The sequence below is a fragment of the Oryctolagus cuniculus genome, chromosome 5 (assembly GCF_051225735.1).
Source record: "Oryctolagus cuniculus isolate XC-2025 breed Fujian yellow rabbit chromosome 5, ASM5122573v1, whole genome shotgun sequence".
NCBI lineage: Eukaryota > Metazoa > Chordata > Mammalia > Lagomorpha > Leporidae > Oryctolagus > Oryctolagus cuniculus.
The window spans coordinates 149,515,319-149,534,844 of record NC_142871.1 but is presented as its reverse complement, the minus strand read 5'-3'; the positions used below and the strand labels follow the sequence as shown (position 1 = coordinate 149,534,844).

At 43.2% G+C, this 19,526-nt stretch overlaps 1 long non-coding RNA gene across 4 annotated transcripts in view; it reads right to left on the bottom strand.

Annotated features, from left to right (window-relative positions):
• LOC103349704 (transcription factor SOX-4) overlaps positions 1-19,526 on the bottom strand; it is a 524,220-nt gene that overhangs the window by 110,503 nt on the left and 394,191 nt on the right. For 3 of the 4 annotated variants that reach the window (XR_016234235.1, XR_016234236.1, XR_016234237.1), the window contains one exon: positions 5,947-6,089. The exons of the other annotated variant lie outside the window; for it this stretch is intronic. This is a non-coding gene — a long non-coding RNA (transcription factor SOX-4). The remainder of the gene's footprint in view (positions 1-5,946; positions 6,090-19,526) is intronic. 4 annotated transcript variants of the gene reach the window in all.

The window sequence follows — 19,526 nt, the reverse complement described above, 5'->3', positions numbered from 1 at the left end:
GTAAAAATACAATTCAGGAGCATAATGAAGTCTTAGTGTTAAGTGTTGACATCTCTTTTTTACGCAGAAAGCTCCAAAACTTTGGGGGGAAATTTTTCTAAAGCTCAATATGTATTAAATTTGTTCAACTTAGGGTGAGATACATGTTTGTTTTCACTTTGGCCTTACCTTCAGACATTTAAAAATGGCTTAGATATTCGTATGGTCTCTCTCCCTCATCACCCACTGAGTTTTGCTCTAAACTACAATGTGTGAGTGTGTGCATGTGTGAGCACACACATATTTACATACACATGCATGTATGTACACGTGCATCTATGCACATGGCATCAGTCCTCTGCATTTGCAAGTTCTACATCTGTGGATTCAGCTAACCTTGGGTCAAAAATATTTGGGGGAAAAATTGCATCTGTACTGAACATACACAGGCTTTTCCTTCCTGTCTTATTTCTGAAACAATGCAGCATATTGGCTATTTGCACAGCATTTATACTATATGAGGTACTGTCCATCATCTAGAGATGATCCAAAGTCCACAGGAGGACGTGTGCAGCTTCTATGCAAATTCCACATCATTTTACATAGGGACTTGAGCACCTCTGGACTCTGTATCCACAGGGAGGTTCTGAGGGCAACTGTGTATGCATATACAGAAGTGTGTGACATGCATCAATGTACACATATGCATATGTGCACATGCATTGCCACACAGATTTTTGTCTTTGCATCTTCTCTCTTAATCTCACAAATCAGCTAATGCTAGTGTTCTTTCCTGTCTACTATTTTAGAGGAATAACCCAAGAGATCTTCTCAATGCAAAGCACCACAAAAAGAAAACAAAGCCCTCAACACTCTTCTCCATAGCACACAGCAAGGGAACAAGTAAAGGACAAACAGGATGACTTCAGGACTCTCTGGCCTGCCTGTTCCACTGAGCCACCCCGTGCTGCCTTGACTCTGTCTTGCAGATGCAACAAGCTTGGCACAGCTCTGCCCACATTGTCTTGGTACCCACTGCCTGTGGGCAAGGCAGAGGTGGGCCTGGGTTGGCGTGCCTGCCGGAGAACACTTGCGCACACACCTGCTCCAACCGTGGGAGCCCAGCCTGCGGGTTTCCCTTGACTGATGTCGGTGTAACTGCTGCACACTCTGTGCGGGTGAAGGGAAGTGGGCTCTGCTCAAAGCAGTTTGTGGTGCTCTGTACTTCCACTTGACACCACGCAGGGACTGGCACGTTACAGAGGTGGACCCACGCCTGCAGACCCCCTGCACCCTCACTGACTGGGCCAAAAAGGCAGTGGACCTAAAAATAAAGCAACCAAAAGAGAGGCTTTGGAAACCAGGAGAGAAGCGAGCAAAGGAAGCATCTGTGTCTTTCACCCAGAACCAACACCCAGAGAGTCTGTCTCCCTCACACACCCGTGACCACCACAACCACAGCACCATGGTTTTCTCTGCCTCAGGCCTTCTCAGAGGCTTTCCATTTTCCCTGACCAAGCAAATTTTCCCCTTGCTCAAACTATAACAATATTCATGAAATCATTCTGACCCAGAAAAAGGGGGAAAGTGCCTATCTGAGCACATTCCACAACTTTCAACAAGGTTCATTCTACCCTAACTAAGAACAGGTTGCAATAAATCATGCCTATGTGTGTAACTTTTCACCCTTTTACATATACTTCTTATTTTCTAAACAAATACTTACGTCAGCTAAGGTTAAAAACCCTGCATTGGAGCTTTGGCACCCTAAAGATCTGGGTATCGGCACAATTGAAGGTCAAGAGGCAGACCTATTTCCCCATTCATAAAATTCTAAAAAAATCATGGTTCTAAAAACAAAGTCTTCTTCTCTCCCGTATTCTCTTCCAGGGTCCCCTGCCATCAGGCTGGTGGTTGTTTACTCAAAGTGGGCTTAGGACAACACTTGAAATCCTGATTGATTACCTGCAGTGCTTGATTCGATGTTTGATAAGTGATCTAATCACAAATCACTTTTAACCTTGTCTATCTTTTTTCCCCCCATTGGCCACAGAATCTGACTATTTTCTAAGCATTTAAAAAAAATTTTATTTCACTGGAATGCCCAAGAGCTTGAGTCACCCTTTGAAGTATAAGCAAAAAATACTACACTGTTATCTTTGACCATCTGAGACAAGTACATGCATTTACATGAAATATTCACATCTAAAGAAAACTCATCTTTGGGGGAAGTAGAAAAGTAGAAAAAAACTATTTTTACCCAGGTGTATAATAACCAGGAAGTCCCCGTCCCCATTTGGCGTGGTACCCAAAGGTGTGCTGGAACTTTCTGTTAGAGGTCAAAGGTCAGACCCTGGAGAGAGAATAGATGCCAACTTAACATAATAATGTAGAAAAAAATCCTTTGAAATTCTAAAGAATCTGTGAGCACAAAGTACAGAAAAACCTTCAATGCAGCACTGCACGCCTAAGGAAAAGGAAATTTAACTCACATCCTGAAGAAATACATTAATGTATGCCGGGCTCTCATTTCAGTAGCTTTTCTCCTACAAGGATTCTGAAGACAACCTTACTTCAAGTGAGACTGGGATGGGGTGCCAAAGATGTCATGAGTTTAACTCCAAAATCACAAAACCCTGACCCCCCCCAAAAAAAAAACTGAGTCCACATGAATTAAATCATAAGATTTTTTTCTATTCAAATAATTCCACCTTTAAGATATCAGATGCTATGAGACTATTCCTTAGAGATATCATGCACTGTATTTTGCAAGACAAAAATGGAAACAAGGAGTCCAGGCAGAATTCTTTTCATTTATTCTGAGGGATAAAAGTCATCATATTTTAGAACATGGGCAATATGACACTAAAGTGTCATTAGACATTCATCCATGGTAGATAGCAAGGGCAAACAGTTAACAGTGAATGTGTGTGTGTGTGTGTGTGTGTTATGTACATAGCTCTATTTTAGAAATGCTGAATAAGCTACCCCACTTAATACTTTTCCAGCAACCCTACGAGATGAAGAAGTATTCCTATTTTCATATAAAGAAATCAAGACTTGGAAGAGCAAGTGAGGAACTTGCCCAAACTGATAGAGCTAGCTGTGAGCCTAAGATTCAAACCCAGTTCTTCTCAATCCTAAAGCCTGCGTCTGTTCTCTGAATGTATATGGAGGCCAATCTGGTGAAGGAATCGTGAGGAAGGGGACAAAAGCTCTAGACTGGCAAAGCCTCTGCCCTGATCCCCCACTCCAATCTCCCAAAGGCAGGGGCAGCTGTCACTCAGCCTCAGCTGGTATTTAGTGGGAGACCACAGCTCCAGAGAAATCTGATTAGCTGGCATCTTTTGAAAAAGTAATCAGATTTTTATATGAAGATTTTAACACTGGGAGCAAGTTATTTCAACACACATGCACACACGTGTGTGCACACACACCTCCCTCCTCGAAAGGGAAAGACGACACATCTGAAGGACAGATTGGGCTGAATGGGCTGCCAGTTTATCTGCCCTAACTCATCTGTTTTCATTTATTATATCTGCCAGCAAGTCACACAGCACTGAAAAGTTCCAACGGTGCCATTACTAAATTTATATCATTAGGGTTACACACACCGTGCACATTAAAACAGTCCTTAAAACTACAAATAGTTTCAGCAGACTGCAGGAAGGCCCCGGTATTCACAACAAAGCATCAACCTGATCATGTGTTCCGTGCCTACACATGCACAATAAAAGACTCCTGAGCAGTCTCGTCTGCAGCAATGACTATACTTTGCCAGGTCCACAAACCCGTGAACATTTCACAAAGGTGGATCACAAAGGCACAAAGCACCTGCAGGAACCACTATCCCTGTAACCTTTCTTGTCCCTTTTTCCCCTTCGAGTTTGATGATTTGGCAGATCTGGAACTCTTCCGAGAGAAGTCAAGACTCACTCTGCCAGCCCCAGCTGTTCAAAGCTCAGTCCAATCTGTTCCATACTGTTGGCTGTATTAGAACAATAATGTGGCTACAGTTCACCTTCATTTGCTGCGAAGATCATTAACTATCCCTCAGAGAGATATAGTATTAAAGAGAGTGCCCGAAGCATAATAAATGGAAGTCCCTGGGAAATATAGTTCAAAAAGGTGACATGATGCCAGCAAGGCCACCTGACACTTTCTATAGCCAGAGAAACGGGAAGACAACAAGAGCAGGGGGGATGGAAAATAAGCAAAAGAGAAAAGAAAAAAAGCCAGAACGTGCCTGGCAAGCATTTACGTTCATGTGTGCAGAGAACAGGGTGGGAGGAAAAAAGAAAATGTGAAATAAAGACAACAGGACATCTAATGTTAAATCAGTGGTGACATGATGCTACTTGCCTCGCAGTTCAAACATCCTACTACAGAGGTACAGGTAAATTTGCAAGACAAGTGAAAACAGAATCAACTACAATCCTAAACAGAAAGCACGCTGTATTCTAGACAATTTTTAGTACTGTTAAGACAGTGAATTCAATGAAACCTGTATTTAAATCATGCATCTGACCTCCCATTCATAAAACTGCTGAATTACAGTGTAATGTGGGTGTTTCTTCATTCAACTCACGCATTCTGTTATTAAAGTCTTACATGAGCTTCATTTGAATCTTCTTCTCCAACTACTCTGCCCCCAACCTTCTCCCCCTTCATTAAACATGCACTGCAAAGCTTCCAGAATCACCATCCCCTTCATCATACCAACACCTGGGAACTTTTCAACTGATGAAGGCATCAAAATCAATACAAAACAGCAAGACAACAGCAGATAGAGAATTGGCAGCTAAATGGGAATTCCACTGGCAGACCCCATTCTCCTTAGGATTTACTTTCTTTGAAACTATAACAGCTTAATAAAATCTTAAAAAAAAAAAAAAGTAGCTTTGTAGTCTACATCTTCACCATTTTCTTTATCTTCTTCTACTTGGTTAAATCTACTCAACTGGGGGCAATGTTATCCCCCCAATGGTACATCGTTTGTTGTCACAAGTTGGAGCTAATGGGATACTGTTGGCATCTGTTGGGATGGAGGTCAGGGTGCTACTAAACCTTGCAGAATGCACAGGACAGCCCCTCAACAATACTGAATTACCAGCCCCAACAGTGATGGCATAGAGGTTGAGAAACCCTGCCAAGAGTTGTTTTCCAGATTAAACTCCCTTTTTTGATATTCTATATGGTTTTTTGAGGACCAGTAGAGCAGAAGAGGTTTTAAATGACATCTTGCTATCATTAAAATACTTTCTTTCCACATAGTAATGGCTTTTAGCATAAATGGAAAGGAAGGCAAGGGGCAGAAATGTAAAACTCATTTTGAATCACAATGGAACCTTGACAAATCCTATTACAAGACACAACTTTGTATAAAGCCCCAGCTGGTGATTTAATTACCAAAATATGCCCCCCCCCCAAATTACAGCAGTCTGATTTAATTCCACTTAGAAGGAAGCTTCTAGATATGAGGACTCAAAGACTTCACTGTGAAAATTCTATTTTTATAGAGGAAAAAGAGCCTTGGCCACCTCTTAGGGAGATGCACGCCTACACAGACCCAAATCTGAACACTCTGTGTAGAGTGAACTGACTTTATGTAGAAAGACTTGGGTAAATCTTCAGTTGGCTTGAAACAAAAGACAGTCTCCCAAGGGGAGGGGAAACGGAGATGGGGGTGGTATGGTGGGGGGGATTAACCCTTTCCTGAAAGAAGAGGCCACTCCTTCATCTCAATCACACCTGGAGACTAATTAGCAGCCTTTGATGTAGCAGTTATCTGTCCTCAGCCCAAGAGCTCAGTGGAGTCATCCCATTTACAGTGCTTGGTAAGAAAAAAAACATTGGCTACAAGGTAATTTAGTGTAAGCTCAGGTCACGTCCAGATCTTGCCAAATCCACAGAACTGCCAAGGATCCCTTCCTGCTACTTTAGCTTCAGACTGATGTGGTTGCTCACCTGGTTGGCTCCTTCTGCCTACTGCTCCCCACTCACTTCCTTTGGGTTTTAAAGCGTGTGTGGCAGCTACGGGCAGAGCTGCACGTTGGGGCGCTGGCTTTCCTGGATTCTTTCTTGGCAGTCATACTTGGACTCAACAGCTCCTGGGAAGAGAAGGGCAGAAAAGGAGGTACAGTCTTGAACATGGATAGAGCTGTGGCTGCCCAGCCCGAGGAGAACATGCCCTGCCCTGTCAGGCTGAGGAAACAGCTTTTGAAGTCCAGGCCAGGCCTCCCTGGGAAGACCATCCACAGTGCCCGGTGTAGTGCGGATTTCCAGCTGACATTAGAACTCACGTTTATTCAGTGCACTCCACACCCAAGTCCTGGTAGCAGGAAAAAGCGGCTGAGGAAAGGCAGGGACATGTCCTCAGGCTAGAAGAAAATATCCAAAAGGAGTTTTTATTTGAACAGACCTTCATTTATGGCTACACCCTCATATGCTATGAACAGAGCAGAGAATATGAAGTTGCTACCTTAAGTTATGAAAATCTCCAAGTGTAATTTAGAAGAAAATTGAGGATCTAGTGTTGTTATAATTCTAGCCACTCTCTAGAGCTAATCCCAAAGCTGCTTTCATAAACCACTGTTGGCAGAATTTCTCACCAGTGTGATGGAAGGAAGACTAGGTTATTAATCTCTGGTTTTAAAAAGGAGATAAATGACTGGTAAGGGGACTGGGTTATTTTTATTGTAATGAGGTCAATTAAGGAAACCTTTACTAGCCAATATACTTATGCCCACTGGAATGTATTAAAAACCCAAATCCTGTGCAGGTCAGTCCCAGAAGGAAAACATGCAGAGAATGGCAACATTCGGCAACAGGCAGAATTCTAGAAACGACTAAATAATGTTGAGCAGAACTCTCATCTTCAATGTAATAAACCTTCTCTCTGAGTGCTATCCATGGACCAAAAGAGGTTGAGGGTGAGAAGGAAGGGTGTGTAGATAAGCATACAAGAAGATAGGGGACAAGATTAGAAAAACCAAATCCACATCCACATGGCAGTGTTATTCTGTATACTGACGGATCATTGATGCACAATTTTTTAAACCATGAAACCAAATTTACTCATTAAACATTACCTGTTAGGCTTATTAAATAAATTACAGAATTTAATCACAGAATGAATTATACAACAAATTTGGGTTATTGTGTTCCAAGAATAATGTATTTGGGTCTACTCAAGTGAATCTTTCTGGAATACACACAAAGCTCACGAAATATCTCCAAATCGTCTTCCATCTTCCCTGAATCAGAGCACTGTGGACAGTGCATTCAACTGCCCTGTGTGTGTGTGTGTGTGTGTGTGTGTACATGTATTTATTTTTGGCAGTGCACTCAGACAATGTTTTGGCAACATGCTCTTAGATCTTAGACAATCATGTTTGGTAGGTCCATCTGGTTTACCAGTCAGGGTTAGTAATCAAAATTCAGTGCTTAGCTGCAGTAGCCAGTGTCAGCAAAATTGTCTTGATTTGAAAATACACTTTGCAGAGTAAATTTGGTGGGCACTAAATTTCTATGAGTCCTGGAGACTATCAAATAAACTCTATTAGTCGGCACCTGTTAATTCTGTCCTCAGGTTGTTCGTGGGATCTGTGAATTACAGCAGGAAAATCACTCATCTCTCTAATGAGGATGGACGAGTCTGCTGGATTTTGTATAATGCAATTGAGGCCACAGTAAGTCAAAACACATAAAACACACTTCATACTTATCTTAGCCATCTGCAATGTCTCTTATAGGCACAAACTATTTAACACCACGTCAGGCAGCATTAGGAGCTTCCCAAGAAATGCAATTTAATTAAACGTGAGCATCTTTCTATCCCAGTACCCCAAAACTAGCAAATTTAAGGCACCAAACAGAGGAGCTTCCACACTCATGTGCCCTGCTTATCCAGATGGCTCCCAAAACAGCTGAGAGCAGCAGTAATATGGCCACATAGTCTAAAAGAAGGGCAGAAAAATGGAATTTCTTGACAAGAACGCATAGGAAAAGAACAGAATAATAAATAAGAGACAGCAGCACAGTTTGTTCCTACTCCCTCGGGATGAGCAAGGCTTGATGTGGAAAATGTCTACCTGGAATCCAGATCTATCAAGCTAGCTAGAAAACACTGAAGGAGGAGACAGAAAAAGGAAGGAGGAGGAAGAGGAGGTGGGGGAGAGGCAGAAGCAGCAGCCGCCAGCAGCCACAGCAACCAGACGCTGGCCAGGGGCCCGTGAGTGTTGGCGCCATTTCCTTTGCAGGTAGACGAGGCTGGCTGCAGCGTTTGGGAATCTTAGCTGTGAGATCCTTGCAGTTTTCGGGGCTTTTATGCACGTGGTGTCCTGGGCCCTCCCAGCCCACCTTCCTCTCCCCAACACTACTGGTCATTTAAAAGACTGAGCTAAAACGTCTGCTCCTCACCACAGGAGCGAGCTCCTCCTTGCTTTACGCCCTTACAAAACTTTGCTCTGCGCTGACGTAGCACTGTCCACACTGCCCTGGGACTAACCAGAGACAGGACAGTTTCTCCGCCAGAAACCAAACGACTGGAGGGTGGATTCAGACTCTGATCTCGCTTACATCCCCAGGGTCGAGCCTAGGGACTGGCGTGCAGGTGTTTAATAAACACCTCTTGAGAAAGTGTGCGAGTGCACCAAGAAGCATTCAAGTTATCCCAAAAGTTAAAACGGGGGGGGGGGGGACTGGTCTGTATTACTTCCTCCCTCTAATCACTGTACTTAAAAGGATTCTCAAGATGGGATACATTTAAATATAAAGGAAAATGTACCTTCAACAGAAAACAGTAGCAATCCCATGTAAATTAGCATGGGACATCAGAACTCTGGATCTTAGCAACACACGAGGTGTTCCCTCACTTCTGCCCTTCCCTCTTTCCCAAGCTGTGTTTTCCCACCATAAGTGAGTCAAGCTGAAGACCAAGACGACACAAGAACACATGCATACACAGACACAGAATCTCTCAATTTCTCCAAACATGCAGGGTCGCTGCGCTCAGCGAAAGCTGCGTTCCTGGGAGAGTGCCCAGGGAGCTTCTCCGAAGCATTCCAAGTGACTCAAATCTTCCCCTCTCCTCTCACTACGCCTTGAGTTAGGTTTTACAACTACGGCCCTAAAAAATGTGAACTCCTTAAACTTTAATGAAAACATACGATAGGCTTGGAATTAAATACACACGCATGAAAATATTTCCTGACTTAACCAAGGCCAAAGTGAAGGTCCTCAGGGAGCTACAAGTCGTTAACTCATTAGGCTCAAGGGCTGCAGTGTAGGGTGGCTGAGCAGCCAGAGACGCTGGACTGCAGCCCACGTTGGCTTTGGGACCTCAGCCTCTTTGTCCATACCAGTGCCTGGCCCACAGCATACTATGTGCAGTGAGAAAGTTAATGTAGGTAAGGCAAACAGAAGTATGTGTGGAACACCTTAGATACTTAATAATGGGCAGAGTAAGGCTTACAGCATCATCTTTTTTTTTTTTTTTTTTTTTTTTTTACAGGCAGAGTGGACAGTGAGAGAGAGAGACAGAGAGAAAGGTCTTCCTTTGCCGTTGGTTCACCCTCCATGGCCACCACGGCCGGTGCGCTGTGGCCAGCGCTCCACGCTGATCCGATGGCAGAAGCCAGGTGCTTCTCCTGGTCTCCCATGGGGTGCAGGGCCCAAGCACTTGGGCCATCCTCCACTGCACTCCCTGGCCACAGCAGAGGGCTGGCCTGGAAGAGGGGCAACCGGGACAGAATCCAGCGCCCCGACCGGGACTAGAACCCAGTGTGCCAGCACCACAAGGCAGATAGTGAGCAGCGGCGCCGGCCACAGCATCATCTTGATATGTGCTCATCTTCTAAGTTTTTACTTTAGTAGAACATTGCAGAAGATGAAAAAAAAAAATCTCCTGAGCAAATCACTTTAATAAATTCATGGCTATTTGGGGCCTATGGCATAGCAGATAGTGATCCTTGATTAGGATTATATTCTTGTAGGACAGGAAACCATTGAAAGTATAACAAGTTAATAATCACATTCACCAAACTCATACTGGTTTTACCAAAACCCGTAGGATCACACCAAAAACCTATTTTAAACCTCATGCACCAAAGTGGCCAGAGAACACACATCGAGGCTTCTTATCTTTGTGGTCAGCTTACTTGCCACTCTGAGAGAGTTTCCTTGTCTGTCCAAGAAGAATGGTCATTGTCACAGTCATCTTCAACACAGCTAAAGCTTTTGGTAAAATGTAAATGAAATCATATGTATGAAGCCACTAGTATATGGATAATTCACATTATTGTTAAATTTTTATTGCTCCCAACAAAATTTGTGAGATTGCTGTGATTCACTTCGGTGTTTTAAGAGTCTCTGGTTACTTTCATTCGCTTCTGTAATGGATCAGATCTGAATGGAAAAAATTACTAAAGAAAGCAAAACAATATTTAGTTTCTAAAATAAACAAACAAAAAAAACCCCAACCAACCTTTCCTGATGGAGAAGTTCCATATTTTGTTACATCAAGAAGGTTGTTGCAATAAGTACATTAAGGTACCAAGAAAAAGGGGTGGTAAGAAAAATTATACAAGGAAATGGAATATAGAAAGTATAATTTTAGCAGCGCGTTATCTGCAAAGAGAACAGTTACCTCTTTCCCCTGAGTTTGGACCTAGCAGACAAAGTCATGTATATAAATGAAGGTATAATATGATGCGTATTCCTCACTTTGGAAACAGATGGTGAACACTATGACTACTGAACTTGATATCCTCCTAGATATTTCTATAGGATGATAAGACACAAAAATAGAGTAAATAAATAAACCAATAAAAATCAAATTTTATGTATTCTCTCCTCTTCTAAGTGAGCAACCTATAAGATTAAAGAATGGACACAGATTTCAAAAAAGATGTGTATACTGTCATTTTTATTTACTAACACACATACACACTCATAGACACATGGATTTATTTGGGAGGCAGAGTGTTAGAGAGAGGGAGACACAGAGAGGTAGCGAAATCTTCCATTCATTGGTTCACTCCCCAGATGCCTGCAACAGCTTGGGCTAAGTCAGGCCAAAGCCAGGACACAGAAAATCCACCTAAGTCTCCCACATGTGTGAGACGTACTTGTGTCATCAGCTGCTACCTCTCAAGGTGAGCATCAGCGGGAATCTGGATTGGAAGCGGAAGTGGAACGTGATTCCAGGCACTCAGCTATGGGAAGCAAGTATCCCAAGTGGTGGCCTAACCTGCTACACCACGACGCCTGCCTCAATTTACTAACTTCAAAATAGCTTCGTTATTTGTACCCTAAATCTACAATTAAAATTATCCTTGCCAAAGGGTTCTGATATTAGATAACAAAAAAAGGAAGAATGTACCACCTACACAGATGACAAGGAAAGAGAATGTTACTGAAATTAACAAGTGCCTAGGTGAACACACTGTAGAACCAAATCAACCAAGAGACACCGTTCAAGGAATAAACTGAAATGCCTGCCCTACAAGACACTTTTACTCACATGGTATCACAGATGAAAACCAATGCCAGTGTGTTTATTGCATTTTTTAAATCTGTTAAGAGACTACGGTTGAGAGGGGCGATGTGATTTGATGCGAATACTTGAAGCGCTGGGATTCAAACCCTGTGTTCTCAATTCGGCATCTCCCCCTCCCACCGGGTGATGCACCCTCTAGGGCAAAGTCCCGAAGGATGAGCTGGGGAGGCCATTGCCTGAAAAGCAGACTGGAGTCAAGTAGCATAGCCACTGAGCACTGGACACTGCTCATGAGGAAGAGGGCGTGTCAAAGGACAACGGAGCAGGGATGGCAGCGGGCTTCAAAAAGCTCAAGGAAAAATGTGTGTGTCATGAAAAAGTTTCCTACGAATTTTAGGAGGTTTCTTCAGTGCCGAAATAAACGCTTCATTTCATCCCACTTTTCTACGAGCCTTTTGAGTTACCCTCATATTATCTATTAGATACAGATACAATTTTTGGAAAAGAACTAAAAGCGGGCATGGGCATTTGTCCTAGCAGTTCACTTGCACATGGGATGCCCACCTTCCATTTCACAGTGCTTGGATTTGGGTCCCAGCTCTACTTCCAATTACAGCTTCCTGCTACTGTGCACCTTAGGGGGCAGCAGGTGACAGCTCAAGTACTTGGGTTCCTGACACCCATGAGAGACCCCAGATTGAGTTCCAGGCTCCTGCCTTCAGCTTGGCCCAGACCAGTCATTGCAGGCATTTGGAGAACAAACCAGCAAATGAGAAATCTCTCTTTCTCTCCTTTCCTGCCCCCACCTCCATGTGTGTGTGTCTATGCATGTGCCTTTCAATATAAATTATTTGAAAAAAAAATTTCTGTCTCTTAAAAGTGCTATTTGGTCAAACTCTAATCTCTTTGATTCAAAAGTTCACAAACATTGTTCTATGTCAAGTGTGTCCAGTCAATCTTTCCGACCTTCCAAAGTATCAGGGATGGGGCCAGTTATGTGGCATAGCGGGTAAAGTCCTAGCCTGCAGTGCCAGCATCCCATATGGGCGTCGATTCAATACCCAGCTACTCTACTTCCAATCCAGCTCTCTGCTGTGGCCTGGGAAAGCAGTAGAAGATGGTCCAAGTGCTTGGGCCCCTGCATCCACGTGGGAGACCTGGAAGAAGCTCCTGGTTCCTGGCTCCTGGCTCCTGCCTTCGGACTGGCGCAGTTCCAGCCATTGTGGCCAGTTGGGTAGTAAACCAGCAGATAGAAGACTCTCCCTCTCTTTCTCTCTCTCTCTCTCTCTCTCTCTCTCTCTCTCTCTCCCTCCCTCCCTCCCTCCTTCCCTTCCTCCCTCCCTCCCTCCCTCTCTGCCTCTCCTTCTCTCTCTGTGTAACTCTGCCTTTCAAATAAATAAATAAATCTTTAAAAAAAATGATGACAATCTCCTACATCCAGATATTACCCTTCCTTAAGAAAAATAACTTTCCGGCCGGCACCGTGGCTCAATAGGCTAATCCTCTGCCTGTGGCGCTGGCACACCGGGTTCTAGTCTCTGTCGGGGTGCCGAATTCTGTCCCGGTTGCCCTTCTTCCAGGCCAGCTCTCTGCTATGGCCAGGGAGTGCAGTGGAGGATGGCCCAAGTCCTTGGGCCCTGCACCCTCATGGGAGACCAGGAGAAGCACCTGGCTCCTGGCTTTGGATCAGCGCGGTGCACTGGCCGCAGCGTGCCGGCCGTGGTGGCCATGGAGGGTGAACCAACGGTAAAAGGAAGACCTTTCTCTCTGTCTCTCTCTCTCACTGTCCACTCTGCCTGTCAAAAAAAAATTAATAAATAAAAGAAAAAAAAGAAAAATAACTTTCCTATATTATGAAAATCCAAGGCCAGCTCTTATGAGATATACTAAATGCACAAAAAAGAAATGAATATAATCATGCTAATATTTACATCTTTAATATTATAAAAAATGTATGGCATTACTATCCTCTGAGAGCTGGTCAATAAAAAGCATCTCTGTGGACAGCAAGACACCATGGGATCCTCTACAGAAGTGAACTCTTTCAAGTGGGAGAAAACAATGAGGGTTAAAGATAAACTATAATGAGCAAGAAACACTTGCTGCTTCCTTAATACAAGCATTCATTTAAAGGATACATTTGTATACGGAGGTAGAAAGTTGAAAGAGTGTTAAAAAAAATATGGTGAGCCTGGAGATGATAGAGGAGTAAATGCTGTCCCTTGGCGAGCGTAAAGCACCATAACTCTGGTTTACGCCCATTTGGAACGTAAAGGGATAACCCGAACGTTGCCATGAGGAGACAGGGATGCCTCGCTGACAATCCCATCAGATGAAATGTAGAAGAGTGAGTTCCCATGTGATGTTACACATAAACTAGTATAAAAATGATTGACTCCAGAAACAGGGTTTATGTTGGAAAGGTATACAAGGTCATAAACAGCTTTTATTCTGTTGGTTCCATACCAACGCAAAGCTCATGCCTTACATGGCTCCACGAATGGTTCATCAGGAGCCAATTACAAGTCTACGAATATGTTTATTTTAAAACATGAACAAGGATAGTATCGTTCACTGTGGGTTCACCCTCTGGAGGATCAGGCTTACACGTAAAGCTTTCGAAGGGAACAGTTCTGCTTTCCAACTACGGCTTTCTGGGTTTCAAAAGCACGTAGATATTTTTCCTATACTTATTCCGAAAAGAATCCATGGAGTTATCCATGGAAGTTTACATTAAAGAAAAGTATCAAGAGACCAGAGTTGTGGCACCATGGGTTAAGCAATGGGTTAACTGAGTTAAGCAGATGCAAGACTGGCATCCCCCGTGAGCACTGGTTTGAGTCCCAGCTGCTCCACTTCTAATCTGGTTCCTTGCTTACGCACCTTGGGAAGGCAGCAAAGGACAGCACAAGTATGTGGGTTTCTGCTACCCACATGGATGGCACGTTCCACATGGAACCCCCAGATGGGGTCCCAGCTTTGGCCTGGTGCAGCCCCAGCTGTTGTGGCTATTGGGGATGAACCAGTGCAAGGAGGATCTCTCTGTCACTCTGCCTTTAAAATAATTAAACATTTTTTTTTTTTTAAGGAGAAGCATCTAAGCATCGCTATGTTTGAGAGACAGATGTCAGAAGGGCAAGTAAGAGCCTCCTGCCTTCAGAGAAAAGCCAAATACATTTTGATCTGATGATTCCATCTTTAAAGCTTCCAAAAGAAGTGATTCCATAGCAACCTCTAGTCTTGAACTGAGCTTACTGGCTTTAAGTTATGTAGACTGTTCTTTCCAAAAATCCGTTAAAAGACACGACCAAGTCCTCTGTACTTCTGCTTCTTTTTGTTTTGTTTTTTAATGAGGAAATTGGCTTTGACCTTCCCCTCTGCTGGGTGGGGCACACCAGTGAGAATGGCACAAAACTACATACCCTGAGTATCCCACATGTCAATGGAAATGACTAATGTTGAATAACATGTGCTTTTCTTTGGGTTATACAAGAACCAAATACTATAATCCCAAACAAACAACTAAACTATAGACAGAATATTAGATTTAAACATACAGAATGACAATGCTGAGAGAAGTCATAATGATGACTCAACCCAAATTCTTATTCCATAAGTAAGAGTATGAACTCCATCAAAATCAAGTTACTCTAACATCTGTAATTGTAATTAATAGCAAGGACAAGGCTACATCTCCAACCCTGACTCCTGGCTAAATTTTTACTCTGTTGCTGGAATAAATATTTATACCATACCTACCATTTTTCCTTAGTTCACTATGTCCCTGATCTTTCATGGCTAAATGTTATAAGTTATTAAGTTAGCTTTCAGAATTCATCAACAATCCAGATATTGTAAAGGATGTGCTCGGGGCTAGGTTATAGACAAGGCTGGGAGAAATGAAGGCTCTAGCAGGCAGTGGAAATGTGGAGTTTGCAGGAAGGGATGCTGTGTACACCATACTACTGATGCACCCACTAAGAATAGATGACTTTTCATTACTGCTTGGAACAGAAACCAGCTGAGAAAGCAATGAGATGTTCACCTCTCTTTTCAATGAAGAGAATGCAAACAAACAAAAAATTTAGGCAACTCTATTAGGAAAGTTACTCCTCTGAATGAGAATAAGGCAAAGACGAAGACAGAAATCCACTTTCCTTATCCAAGCTCCAGGTGCAGCAAGGTACAACAGAAACGTGGAGCAAAGCTATTACAAAAGACCCAGACTCCTTAGTTTAAAGGAAACTGTCAGAGTTCCACTTCTTCTCCAGATTTTCTAATCTTGTTTCCTACTGCGACATTGTAAAAGAGGCTGGTATTGCAATGAAGGGGATGCAGCTCCCACAGCTTTTAAAGACTGATAATGGTGATAATGGTGATGCAAAATTCCTAGAAACGATAAAAAGAAAATACTCACTTGTTTATCATTTCAGATCAAAATTAGGTTAATATTCCCCAATGGAGAAGACTGAGTAAGAAAGGTAGAAATGTTCTGCTTTTATTGATTTTTACCTTTTAATAGCAATTTGGGGGCCTCTAAGGGATTATAGTGGAGGGAGATCAGACAATGAGGATTGCTGGTTGACAGTCTGCCCTTGACAATTTGGGAATGAATGACAAATATTTACTCAGGCAGCTGGTTGCATGGGCTTCCTCTGTCCCCTTCAGACAACACAAGGGACGTGTCTAACAGATACAAATCATCACATGCATCTCATCTAAAACAACAACTACAAGAACCAAATATTGCTCCCGCACTGGACAAATGATGATAGGAGAACTTGCATAGTTAGGAAAAAAATCCCCCAGTGCTCACTGGGAAACGGAGAGAGGCTGGATTTGAATCCAGAGCTGCTGAATCCAAGTGCCCTCAGTCACATGCACCCACTGGAGTTGGTTTCGCATCTCCCTGCCTTGACTAACACATTTAAGGAGAAGTGGTTTTTGAATGGGTTTTAGGAGAATTTACATATTTCAATTCTCCATGCTCTCTTTACCCTCAAATCATTACTGACAGAGTTAGCTTTATATTCTTTGTTGGGTCTCTGAAGGGGCAAACTATTCTAACTTTTAAAAATAAAACAAATGTGGCCAGCGCCACGGCTCACTAGGCTAATCCTCCGCCTGTGGCACTGGCACTCCAGGTTCTAGTCCCAGTTGGGGCGCAGGATTCTGTCCCGGTTGCTCCTCTTCAAGTCCAGCTCTCTGCTGTGTCCCAAGGAAGGCAGTGGAGGATGGCCCAAGTGCTTAGGCCCTGCACCCACATGGGAGAGCAGGAGGAAGCACTGGTTCCTGGCTTCAGATTGGCGCAGCCCACCGGCCGTAGTGGCTATATTGGGGGTGAACCAATGAAGGAAGACCTTTCTCTCTGTCTCTCTCTCTCTCACCGTCTAACTCTGCCTGTCAAAAAAAAAAAAAAAAAAAAAAAAAAAACCACAAATATGGCCTTAAATATGGTATGCTGGATGGAGCTAATGGTTTTATCTACCTTTGTTCTAGAATCAAGAGGGCTAGTCTCCACTGAAAAAGAAGTCTATCCTTCCTTTCAATCAAATAAATGAAGATTCATTATTCCCTCTACAAGAGACACAGCAAAGTATATACAAAGATTTTTTTATGAATGGCAGGAAAAGACAGCACCTGTGTATCAGATGTTAATGGTTTTGATGATACATAGGTTGGGGGGAAATTAATATAATTCTTTTGGTAAGGTTTCTTTTTTTACCAAAAAAAAAAAAGTCCAAAATTGTAGTATTCTTTCTTCTCCCTAGGAAAACACTCTGCAGATAACTGGGGTCTGAGAGGTGGAGCTTTCTAAATCTTGCACCGTGTGAGCATGCAGCTAGGAGCGGTGGGACTGTTACAGCTATGAAGCAACTCTTTGCTGGGTGATTCAGAAGCCTCAGCTCCCTATTTTCAGATTAAAATGAAGACTGAGAGACTAAACTTGAGGCATGTCTGCATGTCTGTGGGCTGTTTTCCCCGCAACCAACAACCTTACTTCAACTCCCAACTTTGAAACTGCTACAAGCATGGAAACATTAATAATGACCCTCCTCCATTAAACCTCAACTTCCCCTCCCCTTTGCGCTTCTGACCAATGTATTCACTTCAAGGCAAGCAACAGCATCCTGTTCAGTTTACTCAGTGGGAATTCAGTATCTTTACCCAACACCTTCAATAAAGAGAACACCAAAACCCACAAAAAAAAAAAAAAAAAAAAAGCCTCATGATCCCTGTGCCCCTCCTAGTCCATCCCCAGCAATTATGTAACCTCAATTTTTCCACTTTTATTTTTTTTTTTGTTTTTTCAGTTGCCATAGAAAAGACTGTGTTTGGGCAGCTCCATCTGCATGGGCTAAGTGCTGGCCTTCCAAGACACACACATACACCCCCACTACGCAACAAAGCAAAGATCACCCAATTAAAGACATTTTTCAGACAGGCCAAGCAAGTAGCAAACAATCAATGGATTGCTTTGTTACAGGAAGCTAATAATTGCCAACAAAATAGCATTTTCAAGTAATAATGATAGTCCTTCAGACTTCCTCAGAATTTTGAAAGTGTCAGGCACTACAGAGGAAGAATTTTATATAGACTATCTGATGTTATCTCCATAAGAATATAGTTCAAGAGACTGGAAATGAGAGAGAACAAGAGGGGCTGAGTAACTTACATCAGTAGTGGAGCCGGGATTCAAACCCAGAGCCCACAGTCTTGCTAACCTGGCAGTCACTTGCAGTGCCTGCCTGACCACAGCCTGTGCCAAAATGATCGTTCACTTCTGGTCTGGCCCACTGACCTGCTCAAGGAACTCAAATGCTCACTCTACGCACCCAGTAAAAATGAGGAAAATACAAAATATTTTTAGTGCTGAAAAATGCATATGGCCATAAACTGCAGAAGTCCCAATGATCTCCGTTCATTACTTCCAGTATGGGTGTGCAACATTCAAAGAGTATGGCCACTGCCATTTTCTTAATCTGTGTCCACTTCCTGGTGTTAAATTCCTTAATTCACCACTTCCTGTCTATAAAAACACTAAAAATATGATCTGTTGTGTCACAGCAAGCTAAGCTGCTTCCTGCAATGCTGCCATCCCACATCGGAGCACAGGATAGAGTTCCAGCTGTCCTACTTCCTATCTGGCTCCCTGCTAACGCACGTGAACCAGTCTCGGCCTTTATGGCCATTTGGAAAGCGAACCAGCAGATGGAAGATCTCTGTCTGTCTCCCCTTCAAATAAATAAATGTCTTTAAAATAATACTACATGTTAATATCCATTTTGAGAACAATTTTAAAGTTTTGGGACATTTGTGAGTATGGGGTAATGAGAACAGCTATTGCTTTGCTCTCATCTATTTTATTTAAAAGATTTTATTTATTCATTTGAAAGTCAGAGTTACAAAGAAAGAGAAGGAGAGAGAGGTCTTCCGCTTATTGGTTCACTCCCCAGTTGGCTACAACAGCCACGGTGTGAGACAGGCCAAAGCCAGGGATCCACACCGGCCAGAGCTGGACCAGGCCAAAGTGAGGAGCTCAGAACTCAGTCTGGATCTGTCCTGTGGGTGGCCAGGACCCAACGGCCTGAGCCATCACCTGCTGAGTCCAAGGATCAGCATTAGCAGGAAGCCTGATCAGAAGCAGAGGAGTGAGGACTCAGATGAGGTGCTCTAACGTGGAAGACGGGTGTCCTAAGCAGCAACTGAACTGCTATACTTCATGTGCTCCCACACCCTGGACCTTATTCCCCAGGAATGAAAGTATACAGAATTCCCAAAGAAATCTATGCTAATAATGCAAAGTTTAAAAACGATTTTAAAAGAGATTGGGTAGCATCAGAAGCAGAGCCTTGAACCATGACAGCAACACCAATGCACTGACCACTGAACATGCCACAATTTACTAATAAGACATCCAGAAGGGCTGGACTATCCGTGCCTCCCACCAAGCACCCCCTACTCACCTTGACCACCCCACCTGCCTTCAGTAGAGGAATCAGCTGAGTAGGGCCCCGGGGCCTCCCCGCCTCCATCAGCACAGCTT